The sequence below is a fragment of the Portunus trituberculatus genome, chromosome 19, assembly GCF_017591435.1.
Source record: "Portunus trituberculatus isolate SZX2019 chromosome 19, ASM1759143v1, whole genome shotgun sequence".
NCBI classification, from domain to species: domain Eukaryota; kingdom Metazoa; phylum Arthropoda; class Malacostraca; order Decapoda; family Portunidae; genus Portunus; species Portunus trituberculatus.
In genome coordinates, this window is record NC_059273.1 from 5,031,493 (window position 1) to 5,047,500 (window position 16,008).

Consider the following 16,008-nt stretch of genomic DNA (forward strand, 5'->3'; position numbering starts at 1 on the left):
CCTTTCGTCTCTCTCTCTCTCTCTCTCTCTCTCTCTCTCTCTCTCTCTCTCTCTCTCTCTCTCTCTCTCTCTCTCTCTCTCTCTCTCTCTCTCTCTCTCATCCTTTATTTACCCTAGCTCCACTCTATAAACTACCTCCTTCTCTCCACTTCCTCACTTCCTTTATCCTTTCCCTTCAAAGTCATCCAATTTTTCCCTCCATTTTTACCTTCACTCTTTCTTCTCTTCTTCCCTCCTCCAACCTTATCTCCACCTATTAAACCTCACTGTCTTTTTCCCTCCACTTGCACCATCACTCCTTAACCCACTCCACCTCTCCTTCCATCCAGTCCACTTCAGCCTCCCCTCTCGCCTCTGATAGATAACCTCATGAACGCCCCCCTCTCCCACCGCTCCCCGTAGTCATGTGTTCCAAAGCCGGCCTCTCATTAGCCCCCCACGACATCGCCACACAGGAGGCCCCGTGATTAGCACTTGATTAGAGGGACGCTGCTGTGTTCCCTCTGATTACTGTGGTGGTGGTGGTGGTGGTAGTGGTGGTGGTGGAAAGGGCAAAGGGTGTGATCCTATAAGATTCATTATCACAAGGGTTGGCATTTGAAATTCCATCCAACCCACAATCCTCCCCCCAAAAATAATAAATAAACAAATAAGTATATAATAATAATAATAATAATAATAATAATAATAATAATAATAATAATTTCTTTTCATTAATTTACTTTGACATATTTCTTCTTTTCTTCTTCTCTCTCCTTCTAATATACATTTTTCTCTCATTTTCTGTACACCACATCTACTTCATCTTTTTTCGTGTTTATTTCCATCAACATTTAAGTCTTATTCTAATACACAAACTCTAATATCAATATCCTTCTCTTCATTCACCATTTACAATATCTTATCTATTTTCTCATTTTCCTTATTTTCCTGTTTACATTTTTTTTTTTTTTACAATATTCCATCTTTACTTTCATTATCAATCAGTTTATGTCCTAATATATCAACAACAAAACTCCACAAATAGTTTTGCTTAATTTACTTGCAACACGAATTCTTATCTTTCTTCTTCTCCTCGCTACACCTTTCATACATAATCAATCTCTTCCTGGTGCCTCTCAGCTCAGTGCTCATCTAAATTCACTGCATTATCACCGCCTTCCTCAACATTCAGCCTCATTTGGTTCACTGCTGATGTTTCCGTCTGTTTTCCTTCGCCTTGACCTCCTCCACCTCACCCTCCCCTCCTCCTCCTCCTCCTCCTCCTCCTCCGTGTTACTCTCCATTGCCCGCCTGCTGTCACTAGGAACGGAAGAAACAAGAGAACAACAACAAGAGGAGTGAAGAACGAGAACAAAAACAATAAGAACTGCACCACCAACAACAGTAACAAAAAAATACATGAACTATTCCAATCCAATTTATTCCAGGTCATTTTTCTATCTTCCTCCAACGTGATTTTTCTTTCATTTTTTTTCTCTCTTATCATCTGTTTTTTGTTTGTGTTTAATACTTCGCCTCCTGATGAGTTTATAAGTATATATCAAGAACCCTTACGTGTATGGTTTGAGATATTACTACTATTACTGCTACTGCTACTGCTACTGCTACTACTACTACTACTACTACTACTACTACTTGTATCATCTTCCTGTCTATGTATCTACAAACATAAACATATAGATAAACTGCTACTAACATATAATCTCTCTCTCTCTCTCTCTCTCTCTCTCTCGCTGCGCTTGTGTAGGTTTCCCTGTCTCAAACTCTCTACTAATAATCTCTCTGTCTATCTGCATCTATGTCTCCTTGTTCCCGCCTTTCTACCAAACCAAAACAGGTGACTAATTAACAAGGAATAAGCACACCTGAGGAGCATCCCAACTGTCCAGAACCACCCATAAGAAGATACACACCCACAGAATTTGCATAAAAAGGGACGAACTGAACTTTCACAGCAATATAAAGAAGATGAAGGTTCTTGTTAACTTCTCTACAGGAACTTAATTGTTTTTCGCTCTCGTGTGTGAGTTCTGAGGGACATTTAATTTGGTGTCTTTTTTTTTCTACTTTAGTGAGTTTGGATTAATGAACAAACTCACACTTGGAAATGAAGAAAAAATGGAGGGATAAAACAGAGAAACATAGAATAAATAAGTTCCGTTGATTTGTGATATTGTGTTATAGTGTGAATGTTTAATTAAGATGCCTATAGGAGGAAAAATAACACACACACACACACACACACACACACACACACACACACACACACACACACACACACACACACACACACGGAACCTCTAGAGACGCTCAGACAAACAGACAGACGGACAAGCACACAAAAGGCAATAGAAAACAAAATAGAAGAAAAAAACAAGAATATAAATAAATTCAGGGCTATCAGGAGAAATCCAACACACACACACACACACACACACACACACACACACACTATCTCTGGTTCTTACTGATGTTGCTGACAAGAACAAGAGCCGTCAAGTGTGTGTGTGTGTGTGTGTGTGTGTGTGTGTGTGTGTGTGTGTGTGTGTGTGTGTGTGTGTGTGTGTGTGTGTGTGTGTGTGTGTGTGTGTGTCAGCAGGCTTTCTCTACCTCCCTTATCTATGTATCTATTTATGTATGTGGGTTCGGTCTGTGTCTATTAATAACTCTGGCTGTTCCAATGTGAGAAAGTTGATGACCAGAGAGAATGTTGAAGTGGAGAGCAGCGGGTGAAGGATGCGATGGTGTGGATGATGGTGAAACAAGAAAGAGGTAGACACGAGAGCCAAAAAGGAAAATGATACAGGAGATAAAACTAATGTGGTTGAAGATAAAGATTGATCGATGGTGCTATAAAATATATTAAATAGATTCAAAATAGAGAAAGGGAAAATAAATAAGACATTAGGAATATAGAAAATGTAGGATAACAATTTGATAAGTTTGAGGGAAAAAGGAAAATAAGACTGTCATGATTACCTGAAGAGGAGAGAAATGAATATTAGACAATAAGATATAGAAAGTAAAAGAAAAGAAAATGAGAAGAAAATTTATCAATAAATACAAAGCGCTGTAATGAAGATGACAAAAGATTATCAGAAATACCTGGAAACGGCAGATGAAGGAGTAAAGGAAAGGAAAGATACGAAAATACTTGTAACTTTTCCAGAATCTTCAAATCTGTAGACCCTAACACACAAGACTGGATGCGCCGAAGAAGGGAAAAGTCACCAACCTATGCACAAACACACACAAAAAAAAAATAAATAAGCAAGAAAAACACAACAACATGGTCGAAACGAGAATATATATCAAACTTATTAGAGAACTTTCACACTTGCAGTAAACAGACGCAACTGCAGGAGGCGCAGACGAAGGGATGAACTCACTTACATACACACAAAAAAAAAAAAAAAAAAAAAAAAAAAAAAAAAAAAAAAAAAAGCTCAAGGGACGAATTTGCGAAAATACATACAAATTCTTACAAAACCCTCTCATCCGTAGACGCCAATACGCATACCTGTAGGAGGCGCCGACGAAGGAGTGAAGTCACTTATAAACAAACACAGGAACAAAACGCTATGGGGAAATGAATAGATATTGTCAAAAATCTTCGCACCTGCAGAAACACACACACGCATGCGCACACACACGCCTGTAGGAGACACCGACGAAGGAATAAAGTCACTTATAAACACACACAGGGACAAAAAAACGCACTGCAGGAGAAAAGTGACGTTCACCTGCCGAGTCTGACACACCTGTGATGAGCCGCCACCACCACCACCCTCACCACGGCACCTCTCGGCCCTCGCGTCACCACTACCACCACCACCACCACCACCACCACCAGCACGCCGAGGGACTTATAAGGACTTGTCTTCACGCTAACAAGGCTCACCACCACCACCACCACCACCACCACCAGGAAGGGCATCTCAGTAACCTTGGGACTTCCATTTCCATCTCTCCCAAGTCTTAACTACCCGTGATAATCAGGTAGTTAGTATGAAATTTCTCTCTCTCTCTCTCTCTCTCTCTGAATGTGTTTGTCTGTACTCTTCATTACTATCATTCGTTTGTATATATATCTATTTTTTTGTATTTTAAGTCCTTGATATGTATAATTTTCAACCACTTTTCGACAGCTTTCGTTCCTTCACGTCTCTAGCTAGCCTCCAAATTATACCATTTATCTATAAGGCAATTGATTTATTCATGTGCATATTTAATTCTTTTGGTGTCAGTATCTCGTCCATCTATGTGTCCTCAAACTGATGAACGAAGGTTGACAAGCACCCCGTGGCAGAGAGAGAGAGAGAGAGAGAGAGAGAGAGAGAGAGAGAGAGAGAGAGAGAGAGAGAGAGAGAGAGAGAGAGAGAGAGAGAGAGAGAGAGAGAGAGAGAGAGAGAGAGAGAGAGAGAGAGAGAGAGAAAGTCACACATCCACCTCATTATCATCATTAATACACACGTGAATCACAAACCAAGTATCAGATAAGGCCTAATTCCACCTGAGTGTTCTTCTCCCTCGAGGCGACAGGTGAGCGAGTGGGGGAAGTGGCGGCGGTTGTGTTCGGGACGCTGCCTGTGGGGGTGACGCGGGCAACGGCACGAGAAACCTGGAGGTGCTTAATATCTTGACACGGTTAGGACGACAATTTGATGCATTCTTAATGGCTATAGATATGATTAGTGAGGTTTTTATGAGTGTTTGTTTTCTCTTTCATTTTTCTATCTTTTTTTCTTGTTTCTTTTCCTCTTTCCTTCTTTCTTTCTTGTTTCTCTCTCTCTCTCTCTCTCTCTCTCTCTCTCTCTCTCTCTCTCTCTCTCTCTCTCTCTCTGATATTAACAAGACATACATATAGACATCCTTGAAAATTTCGAGTTATTACATACCTTATCATTCTGGTTTCTATGGGTGATTTTTTTTTCTATTTTTCTATTACTCGATTGAAACACTAATATCTCACAATAGATTCAGAGGAGTTCATTTATATACTTTGAAGATTGACAGCTATTTTTCAAAGGGAACAAACAATAATTATCAGTCAGGTTCTCAGAGGTGTTTCTTTCCTAGTGACAGCAGAAACATTAAATGATCAAGAACCCAACACACTTTTACTACAGATATAAATTTGCCGCTTTTTTTTTTTATCGTTTAATGCTTCGAGCTATACAAAAAAAAAAAAAAAAAAAAGGTTACAAATATGATTAATAGGATTTTCTTTTCTACTGGCAATATAAAAAAGAAACTGAAATGCACCGAAGAAAAACGAGGAACAAAATTTCTACTACAGTTACCGTTACCGTTACAGCAAGAGCTATTTGGAATTTTGTTTAGTGTAAGAGAGGGAATCTGGCCATGGGTGACAAAAAAAAAAAAAAATGGCCCACTTAATTGCCAGTCCCTTTGCAGGTCTGAAAGAGTTTCCGAAATGAAGTGATTTATGTCTTGAAACCTCCCTCTTAAATGAAATCAAATCATGGGAAGTTGAAAATACAGACGCAGGTAGGGAGTTCCAGAGTTTACCAGAGAAAGGTACCAATTATGCAACTTTTCCTTTCTCTCAACAAGCCCCGACAGCCGTGATCGTATAGTGGTTAGTACATTGCGTTGTGGCCGCAATAACCCAGGTTCGAATCCTGGTCACGGCAACCAACGGCTTCATTTTTCTATTATTTGATTAACATATACCATCCCAGCTGACTCCTCCTCTTAGCCTTCCTCTTCCTTTTCCTCTCCTTCCTCCACCTCCACCGTCTTTTCTTTTCTTTTTCTTCGGAGGCGCTGGAGCGAAATAAGGAGGACAACGCACGGAGGAAGGCTTTCATAGTGTATTTGTATGACGGTAGTGCAAAGGAGGAGGAGGAAGAGGAGGAGGAGGAGGAGGAGGAGGAGGAGGAGGAGGAGGAGGAGGAGGAGGAGGAGGAGGAGGAGGAGGAGGAGGAGGATTGGTAATGGATAATGTGAGGTAAGCAGAGAGAGAGAGAGAGAGAGAGAGAGAGAGAGAGAGAGAGAGAGAGAGAGAGAGAGAGAGAGAGAGAGAGAGAGAGAGAGAGAGAGAGAGAGAGAGAGAGAGAGAGAGAGAGAGAGAGAGAGAGAGAAGCAACCCAACCGCCAAATGAGGGAAGGTGTGAAGGTGTGAGAGGCGCGGGAGAGGCAACACTGAAGAGAGAGGTGTTGAAATGTTTGCTTTTGTAACACTTTTGTACCACAGCCGGGAACTCAACACCGCGGCACAACACACGATGGAAAGGGACGCAAACCAAACAATAGAATGACGGAAGGAAAAGAGTTGAAGAAAAGATTAAATTAAAAGTATCAAGTTTTTAAGAAAAGCGATCACAAACAAAAATATGAAAATGATGAAAGAAAAAGAAAAGCTCAATCATACGTCATACAAGAATAAATGAAAAAAAAAGAAAAGGCAAATCAATAAATAAACAAGAAGAGAACGAAGGAAAAAACTGATTGAATGAGAAACCAACAAATAATACATGACTGTTCACACGTAGTAGTAGTAGTAGTAGTAGTAGTAGTAGTAGTAGTAGTAGTAGTAGTAGTAGTAGTAGTAGTAGTAGTAGTAGTAGTACAAAACACGATTACAACATATACTGGTAAAAAAGGAACAAAACATTCTCTCTCTCTCTCTCTCTCTCTCTCTCTCTCTCGTACGGTATTCAGTGTGGGAAAATGTGGCTGCGAGGACGTGGAAGGCGTGGTAGGGCGTGGTGGGGCGTGACCCGCTGAAGGAAGAAGAGAGTAAGGGTGAGGAAGGTGAGGAGGAGGAGGAGGAGGAGGAGGAGGAGGAGGAGGAGGAGGAGGAGGAGGAGGAGAAATGGGAAGGAAGAAAGAAACAGTGATGTCCTTATGACGATCTCGGGCACACACACACACACACACACACACACACACACACACACACACACACACACACACACACAGACGCGCCTTGTCGAGAGGTGTAAAGACCCACACACATAAACACCCACGTACTAACCTCCCCTTCCACCCTCAAAGTAAAACCCCTTTCCTCTACCCCTCCCCTGTCACCCACTACACCCACGCACATCCCCTGCTTTCCCTTCTCCCGCCCACCAATTTCAACTCCGCGTCATTTTCTCCCACAGTACTCATAGTAAAGCCTGTATTCTGTATTTTGTTCTCTTCACCATCACTGCTTTCCAAAGGCTCTAGTTGAAGAGATTTATGATTAAGGGTGTTTTTATAGTAAGGAGAAACACTCTTGAAAACCCTGCTAGTCGTCTCTGTGGCCTTGAAAAACTATCGTGATGAGAGACCAAAGCGTTTCTAAATATGGCCGTATCTCTCTCTCTCTCTCTCTCTCTCTCTCTCTCTCTCTCTGTATCCACTTGTACTGCACTCCACTTCTGAAAATAATTAGTGTATTTATTGGATGATCTCTCTCCTATCTACATCTATCACGCATCATCATCATCACCATTGTAACTTTTATCATCACAAGACACAAGTGCTTTATTTTTATCTACTTGTACCACACTCCAGTTCTTGAGATAAGGTGGGTTGGGTGTTCTCTCTCAGCAAGGGTGACGAACAGAATCCTCTTGGGTAATGGTTCGCGGAGGACAAGAAGTAATGGGTTCAAGTTTGATAAGGTAAGATAAAAAACACATGGGAGTTCGTTCTCAAATAGTTAATGGAATAGACTAAATAATCAGGTTGTTAGTGCTGAGTCATGATGGAGATTTAAAAGAATATTAGTGAAGTTCATGAATGAGGGTGGTAGTGAGAAAAAAAAAAAAAAACAGGTATGATGACGTAGAAACAGCAATATGTAAGTTGAATGGCCTCTTGCAGCATCCTTTATTCGATTGTGTTCATATTTACCTATAGACTTCATCATCATCACCACAAGGCAGGAGTATTGCATCTTGGCCACCACCATCGCCACCAACACCACCACCGTCTCAGCCTCACACGACGCCATCAGACTCATGTTCACAACCAACACAGCCTGAACAAGCCGCCTCTTATCCCGCTGCTTGCTACGCCTCGAGTCAGACCAAGGCGCGTATCACATCACAGGGAGATGAGAAAATGTAATATCTTGGCACTTTTTTTGGCAGCTTTTTGCTTCATATCGGGTATTCAGCAAAATATTTTTTTTCCATTAACTTAATTGCTCTCAGCCAGACGAGTGTGATGTCACCAGTAAAGATGTATGTGTGATGAGACGATGTAATTGCTGCCAACCTTCAATTTCTTCTAATAATGTTTATGGGAATGTGTATCTATTTATTTTTTACAGTAGCACTGGTATCCTCACTTTACTCTTCTTCTAGTCTTCAGAGAATTGTATATTTATTTATTTATTCTATCATTCCTATCCTTTATTTTCATTTCTATTGGGAGTCTTTACAGGAATAAGTATCTATATGTTTACTTTTAATCAATGGTGTTATCTTTTTAATATATTCTACGAAGTTTCATATGAGTAGGTATTTCATGGGTTCACTTCCCATCATACGTACCCTACCCTTCGCTTTTTATCTAAGAGCATAGGAGTGTGTATTTACACTATATATTTATTTAACTTCCATCATTCATGTCCCAGCTTAAGTCTTCATGGGAATGTTTATTTATCTTAATTTTTATCATTCGTGCGCCGATCTCAACAACGAGGCGACAATGTCTCTACTATTAATACACGAGTCATGTAAACACTTCAATCTTATCCATCTTGAAATATTGTCTATAAATAGTTACTATGAATAAAAAAAATGAAACTCAGTAATCTGGTTAATATGTAGCCAATTGGGAGCTTTAAAAGAATATCAAATTAATCTATGAAAGGGATATATACGTGGAAATAGGACGGCATGTTTTAGACAGAGAAAGCCACATCTTGCGGCTTTCCATACTTTCTTGTCTTACGTTTAATCTGCCTCAAACTTCCCACAAACACGCAAAATTCGATCTTGTGTCAGTATATCAAGGACACTCCCAGTAGCACTCGACTCTCCTCAGCTCAGCCAGATACAAAGACAGCCACGTGAAGAATGACTTCTTGGTACCTCTCCTCGTTTTCTCCTTAACCCCTTCAGTACAGGGAAGAATTTTTACCTTGGATTTTGGGTGTGATTAGATGATTTTACTTATATTACGAAGGGTCTATGAAGGTCGGAAGATTAATGGCCAATCTTCACTATTCTAATCCCCATATAAGTTTCTGAAGCTATATAAAATCACCAAATAGTAAGCTGAATGAATCTGAAAAGGAGTTAAATTTTTCAAACTTCCCACACAAATACACGTCAAGATTCAAAAGTGTCAAAATACCAAGGAAACCCGGTGGTACTTGACTCTCACCATCTCAGTTCACGGGCATTACTCAACACGAGATAGCAGAGGAGAGGATATGATAGAGTGACCCGAGATCCGCTGGTGTGAGGCGCGAGTCTGGGTCGGCAACAGCCAGCCAACCAGCCAGCCAGCCAGCCAGCCACCGCCCCGATACACACGCAGCTGCTACAGACACACATACCAGAGAGAGAGAGAGAGAGAGTTCAATATGAAAGATACATGAAACTACTGATGTTGATACTAGTAGTAAGTGTGTGTGTGTGTGTGTGTGTGTGTGTGTGTGTGTGTGTGTGTGTGTGTGTGTGTGTGTGTGTGTGTGTGTGTGTGTGTGTGTGATAGAGTGTTTACGTATGTATGTATATCTAGGTGACGCATAAGCATACACAAACAAACATCACCCATCTACAAACACACACACACACACACACACAAATCATGTCACCCTGTCCCTCTGTCACTTTCCCCACCTTACTCTCCCCTCCCTTCCCTTCCTTCTTCCCCCCTTTGTCCTCCCTTCATTCTACCACCTCGACCCTTCACCCCTTCCCTCTCCCCTAATAAAACACCAAAACACCCGCAACAAACAAGAGTAATTAGAGCAAGCAAACAAACACGACTTAAACAACTCACAAGCTGACACGGGAAGGGGAGAGGAAGGGGAAACAGGGGAGGGAGGAGATGGGGGAGGGGATGGGAAGGAAGGGAAGGGAGTGGAGGAGGGAGAGGCAACGAAACCTATCTTGTGGAACAGCCGCGCACCCACCCACCCACACACACACACACACACACACACACACACACACACTGAATTACTCGCACACTGAGCTAATTAGTCCAGCTCGCTTCCCTAAACAGAGAGAGAGAGAGAGAGAGAGAGAGAGAGAGAGAGAGAGAGAGAGAGAGAGAGAGAGAGAGAGAGAGAGAGAGAGAGAGTTAAGCAATGACCTCATCTCGTTACACTGCCATTACAAGCACAAAGTCTCTCTCTCTCTCTCTCTCTCTCTCTCTCTCTCTCTATCAAAGCACTTAATCCATCGCGGTAAATTATTAATCAAAGGAGAGCAGACGGTCACTTGTCGACGGTTTTGGAAGCTGGGAGATAAATGGAGGAGGAGGAGGAGGAGGAGGAGGAGGATGAGTTACAAGATTAAGAAAAACAAGAAAACAGAATGAGATGATGATGGAAGAAATAAGGCATAGGATGGAGAGAGAGAGAGAGAGAGAGAGAGAGAGAGAGAGAGAGAGAGAGAGAGAGAGAGAGAGAGAGAGAGAGAGAGAGAGAGAGAGAGAGAGAGAGATAACGTATGGAATGCAGAGTAATAAGAGACAAAGGAGAGAAGAATGCATAATATGGAGGAAAGAGAAGAAAAGAAATGAGAAAGAAGAAAGGAATGGAGAAAAAAAAAAACAGGTTACTCTCATTAATTCTTCCCTTCTTCCTATTCCTTTTCATCTCTCATCTCTCCCAGTTCATCACAGTCTGCCCTAATTTTCTTTATTTCTTTCTATCTGTCAATTTCATCCAATTTCTTCCCATTTATCCACATTCCCCCATTCCTTCAAATTCCTCACGATATTTCTCTCTCCACATTCCTCCTTATCTCCCAATCTTTCCCAATCTTTCTCTTTCTCTGTCTCTCTTTCAATTCCTCATCTAACTTCCAATCTCTCCCCACCACCACCACCACTGCCACCAATCAGGGTGTGGTGAATGCCAATAAAATCCCAGTGGTGGCCAAATATTCCAGGACTCTGCTGGAAAAGGTCTCTTGCTGAACTACTGGTATGCACTCTCTTATTATTGGCCTTACTATTATTGTTACGGTGGTGGTGGTGGTGGTGGAAGTGGTGGTGGTGGTGGAGGTAATGGAATTTGAAATGATATGGTGAAATGAGGAAGTAGTAGTAGTAGTAGTAGTAGTAGTAGTAGTAGTAGTAGTAGTAGTAGTAGTAGTAGTAGTAACAGAAGTAGAAGTAGAAGTAGAAGCAGCAGTAGCAGTAGCAGTAGTTGTAGCAGCAGTAGCAGTTGTGTATCTATGGCTGCCCGCCCTTCTTGATTAAACTTTCATAACCACACGAATAAACAATAAACAAATGAAGAAAATAAACAACCGAAAACACAATACATATATTTTCCCTGTACTCAAACACAAGCAACATCAACAGACTTCCTTACTGCCAACAAAGACTCCATGTCAATCACCACTCCTATTCAACATTCCCAAACAACACTCGCAAGGTAAATCAAATGGAAATAAAAAAAAAAAAAACCGCAACAACAATTAATTACCCAAAAAGATAAATAAATAAATAAATAATCAGAATTCTCTCTTACTGAAAGAATATAAACCACAAGTAAGGCAAGGAGAAGAAAAAAGCAAAGGAGAGAGTATATCAATCTTGAGTTTACCCTTGAAATTAACTGATGGGGGTTCAAAGGCTGCTTTTAGGCGAGTGTGTAGAATAAAAGAGAAGACAAGAGAGGCAAGGTTGAGATATTTTGGACATGTGAAGAGGAGAGATGAGGAGGAACCAATGAAAAAGACAAAGATACCAGAAACGAGAAGAAGTGTGGATAGACAGAGAATAAGATGGAAAGACTTGCTGAAGCGTGAGTGAATAAACTTGGGACTAAAAGAAGAGGACGCAATGAATAGAAACAGATGGAAGAAGTTAAAACGAGCGGCTGACCTTACGACACAGTGGGAATAAGGTCGTATGAAGGAGGAGGAGGAGGAGGTTCAGGGGTGCTTTTTATAGTTAAGATACGACTCAGGCGATAAACTACACTGACCTGAGCAATAGTGAGTCTGTGAATGCAGGCAGCTATAAATCCATGTTTTTCAATGCTGGATGTTAATTCTGCTTTCCACAATGATTTGCAACTTCTTTCCAGGCATTTATTTATTTATTTATTTATTTATCTATCTATCTCTATTTCATGTAACTTTTCATAGGCATTTATTTATCTATTTTTTATTTACCTATCTCTATTTATCTATTTATTTTACTTATCTATTTACTTATTTCTTCATTTGCTAATCTAATTATTTCTTACTGAACTCCATTAATTTTGCACCCTGGAAAAGACAAAATTAACCTCTTCTTCCTCATCTACGTATCTATTCTATTCCATCCATTCAATTGCGTATTTATCTAACACACATTTTACTATCCTTTTCTTCACTGCAGTCCCTCTAACAAATTTATAACCTAAAAAAAAAAAAAGACGAAACTAAAATTACATGCTTTCCTTTCCTGTGTCCAGTCAACCAGTTTCTCCCAATGCTCTTAACCTCTTCAGTACTGGGCCACATTTTTACCTTGAGATTTGTGTACCATTTGACCATTTCATTGACATTAGGAAGGGTCAAGAGATCAAGAGACTAATAGCTACAGTCTTCATTATTTTAAGCCCCACATGAGTTTCTGAAGCTGTAGAGAGAATCACCAAATAGCAACCAGAATGAAAATGAAAACGCGTCACTATACTGAAGTGGTTAACCCCTTCAGTACTGGGACGCATATTTAACTTAGATTTTTAGTGTGATTAAACGATTTTATTTACATTAGAAAGGGTCTATGGAAGTCAGAAGATTAATGGCCAGTCTTCACTATTTTAATGCCCACATAATTTCTAAAGCTATATAAAAAAAAGTCAACTTCTCAGCAGAATTAATATGAAAACATGTTCTGGTACTGAAGGAGTTAATGCTAATAATGGCCAGACCACTGTGGGAGGAGGGAAGGGGGAGGGGATGTTCCTAAGGTAAAGCAGAGAAGGCAACTCTAATAATAAGACAAATCAGTGGGTCGTGATATAGAGAGAGGTTAAATCAAGGTTATTTTATCACCTTAGAGTCAGAAGATACTTAATATATAGTGAAGTGGTAAAGGAGAATAGAAATGAAGGAGGCATAGATGATTGGGTGCAGTAAAGAGAGATAGAGAGAGACGATGCAGATAATATGAGGAATGTAAAAGTAAAATTGAAAGAGAGGATACTTAATGATTTTAGTAAGGTAGTAAAGAAGGGAAGGGGAATAAAAATGAAGGATGCATAGGAGCAGTAAAGAGATAAAGAGAAGGAGAGAGTTGCAGATAATATGAGTAATGTAGAAGTCCACTTGAAAGAGAGAATACCTAATGATATTAGTAAAGTAGTAAACAAAAATGTAAATAAAGAAAGCTGAGATGATTGGACGCGAATATGATGTAAGTAATGCAGAAAGATTGAAAGAGAGGATACGATTAATGAAAGAAGCAAAGTACTAAGGAAAAACAGAAATGATTAAGAAGAGTAAAGAAAATGTAAGAAGACGATACAAATACGATTTAAATAATGAAGAAAATATACTAAAAGAGAGGATAAAATTAATGACTGAAGAGAGACAGGAAGGAAAAAAAATGATGCAAAGGTAATTGAATATGAATAAAATTAGAAGGTACGAAGAACCTGAGTAACAATGAAAGGAAAAAGTGGTGGATAACAATAACATAAATTAAGTAAAGCAGTAAATATAATCCTAATATTCAATAATATGTAAGCAAGAAAATTTATCGCAGGATGAAGAAAAATCAACAAATAAATCAAGTAACAAATTTAGTGTCTGAGAGTGTTCAAATATTTATTAATGCTACTAGAGGTTATAATAGAATACAGATACAGCAAGTCTCTCTCTCTCTCTCTCTCTCTCTCTCTCATTTTTATTACTATTTTTCTCTTTTATTCCTTTTCTTTTTACTTTCAATCTCCTTTTCTGTCTATCTTTATCTCCAGATTCTCCATTTCTTCAGTTATCTTTCATCTCTCTCTCTCTCTCTCTCTCTCTCTCTCTCTCTCTAAAATATATTGCCGGATCTTGTAACATCGCGTGGTCTCTATCACACACACACACACACACACACACACACACACACACACACACACACACACACACACACACACACACACACACACACACACACACACACACACACACACACACACGTGCTCATATGACACAGGCAAAAAAAGATCACTACCAAAAGAGGGAACAGTTCATGCAAACCAGAGTAATGGCGGTCCCTTCAAACGAGAGAGAGAGAGAGAGAGAGAGAGAGAGAGAGAGAGAGAGAGAGAGAGAGAGAGAGAGAGAGAGAGAGAGAGAGAGAGAGAGAGAGAGAGAGAGAGAGAGAGAGAGAGAGAGAGAGAGAGAGAGACTAATGAAATCGAGAATCTGGATGAAAATATACAGAAAAGGAGATAGAAAGTTAAAAATAGGAATAAAAAAGAGAAAAATGGTAATAAGAAAAGTGAGGAAAGAGGAAGAAGGAACTTGAGGAACAGAGTAAAAAGAAGAAAACGAAAGAAAAAACTAAAAGAAAAAGGACAGAGAAGAAAGAGTAAAAGATAAGAGAAAGAAAGGAAAAGAAAGAAAGAAAGGAGGTGGTGGAGGAGGAGAAGGAGGAGGAGGAAGAGGGAGAGGAGGAGGAGAGAAAGATCGCGGGCATCCCGAAGGACCGGTTCCTGCGGCCATATTTATCTTAACATTCTGCGCCTCGGGTAAGTCCAAGGCCGCCCCTGTGTGTGTGTGTGTGTGTGTGTGTGTGTGTGTGTGTGTGTGTGTGTGTGTGTGTGTGTGTGTGTGTGTGTGTGTGTGTGTGTGTGTGTTTGCTTTACTCGTATCAATTCACTCTAACACTGTTTATCTTACTCCTATCTTTCTTTCTTTGTGTGTGTGTGTGTGTGTGTGTGTGTGTGTGTGTGTGTGTGTGTGTGTGTGTGTGTGTGTGTGTGTGTGTGTGTGTGTGTGTGTGTGTGTGTGTGTGTGTGTGTGTGTGTGTGTTTGTTTACTGTATCAATTCACTCTAACACTGTTTATCTTACTCCTATCTTTCTTGAACTTCTTTCCTTGAACTCTACATTCATAGATTAATATAAAATTATCTTAGTTTGTTTATTCGCTTCCTGCCATTAATTAATTATTCTGCGACCACCACCACCACCACCACCACCACCACCTCCTACTCTTCTGCATCTTGTAAATCTTATCATTTGTCCTACTCTATTTTTGTTTTGTTTTCTTACTTTCCTTCTTTATTCCTTTATTCCGCTCGTTGTTTCCTCCTCTCCTTCTTGTCTTCCTTTTCATTTTCCTCCTCCTCCTCCTCTTCCTTTGTAACAGACAGTAAACGGGAATCGAACCCAGGTCACCTAATCTTCCTGTCACGTTTACCTCTCTTTGTTCAGACTTGTATTTCTTCCACTCACACACACACACACACACACACACACACACACACACACACACACACACACACACACACACACACACAGAGGCCAAAAGATCTGTTGCTGTTTGTTTTCCTTTGTATGCCCTTGTATTCCTCCTCCTCCTTCTCCTCCCTCGACCCCATAACCACCTCCATGACCTCAGAGCAAGATACATCAGGCCGCCTATTGCCTTTTATAATTACAAACGTCCACTAAATAAAGCCTCAATACAAATTATATAAAAGATGAGACTCAGCCCGGCGGGAGGTAAATACACACACACATACTCTCTCTCCACTAACAATGGGTTAACTTGCTCTCCTATGCTGGCTTCCTAATGTTCTGGTCTCTCCTCTGCTGCAATTTTTCTCAGTGACCTACAACTCTTATATTTTGTAGTA

The 16,008-nt window shown here is 40.2% G+C and overlaps 1 protein-coding gene and 1 non-coding gene across 2 annotated transcripts in view; one reads left to right on the forward strand and one right to left on the reverse strand.

Moving 5' to 3' along the window:
- LOC123506007 (titin homolog) overlaps positions 1–16,008 on the reverse strand; it is a 337,132-nt gene that overhangs the window by 210,191 nt on the left and 110,933 nt on the right. The gene's annotated exons all lie outside the window — the stretch shown is intronic.
- On the forward strand, positions 5,589–5,660 carry Trnah-gug. Its single transcript has one exon. It is a non-coding gene; the product is annotated as a tRNA-His (tRNA).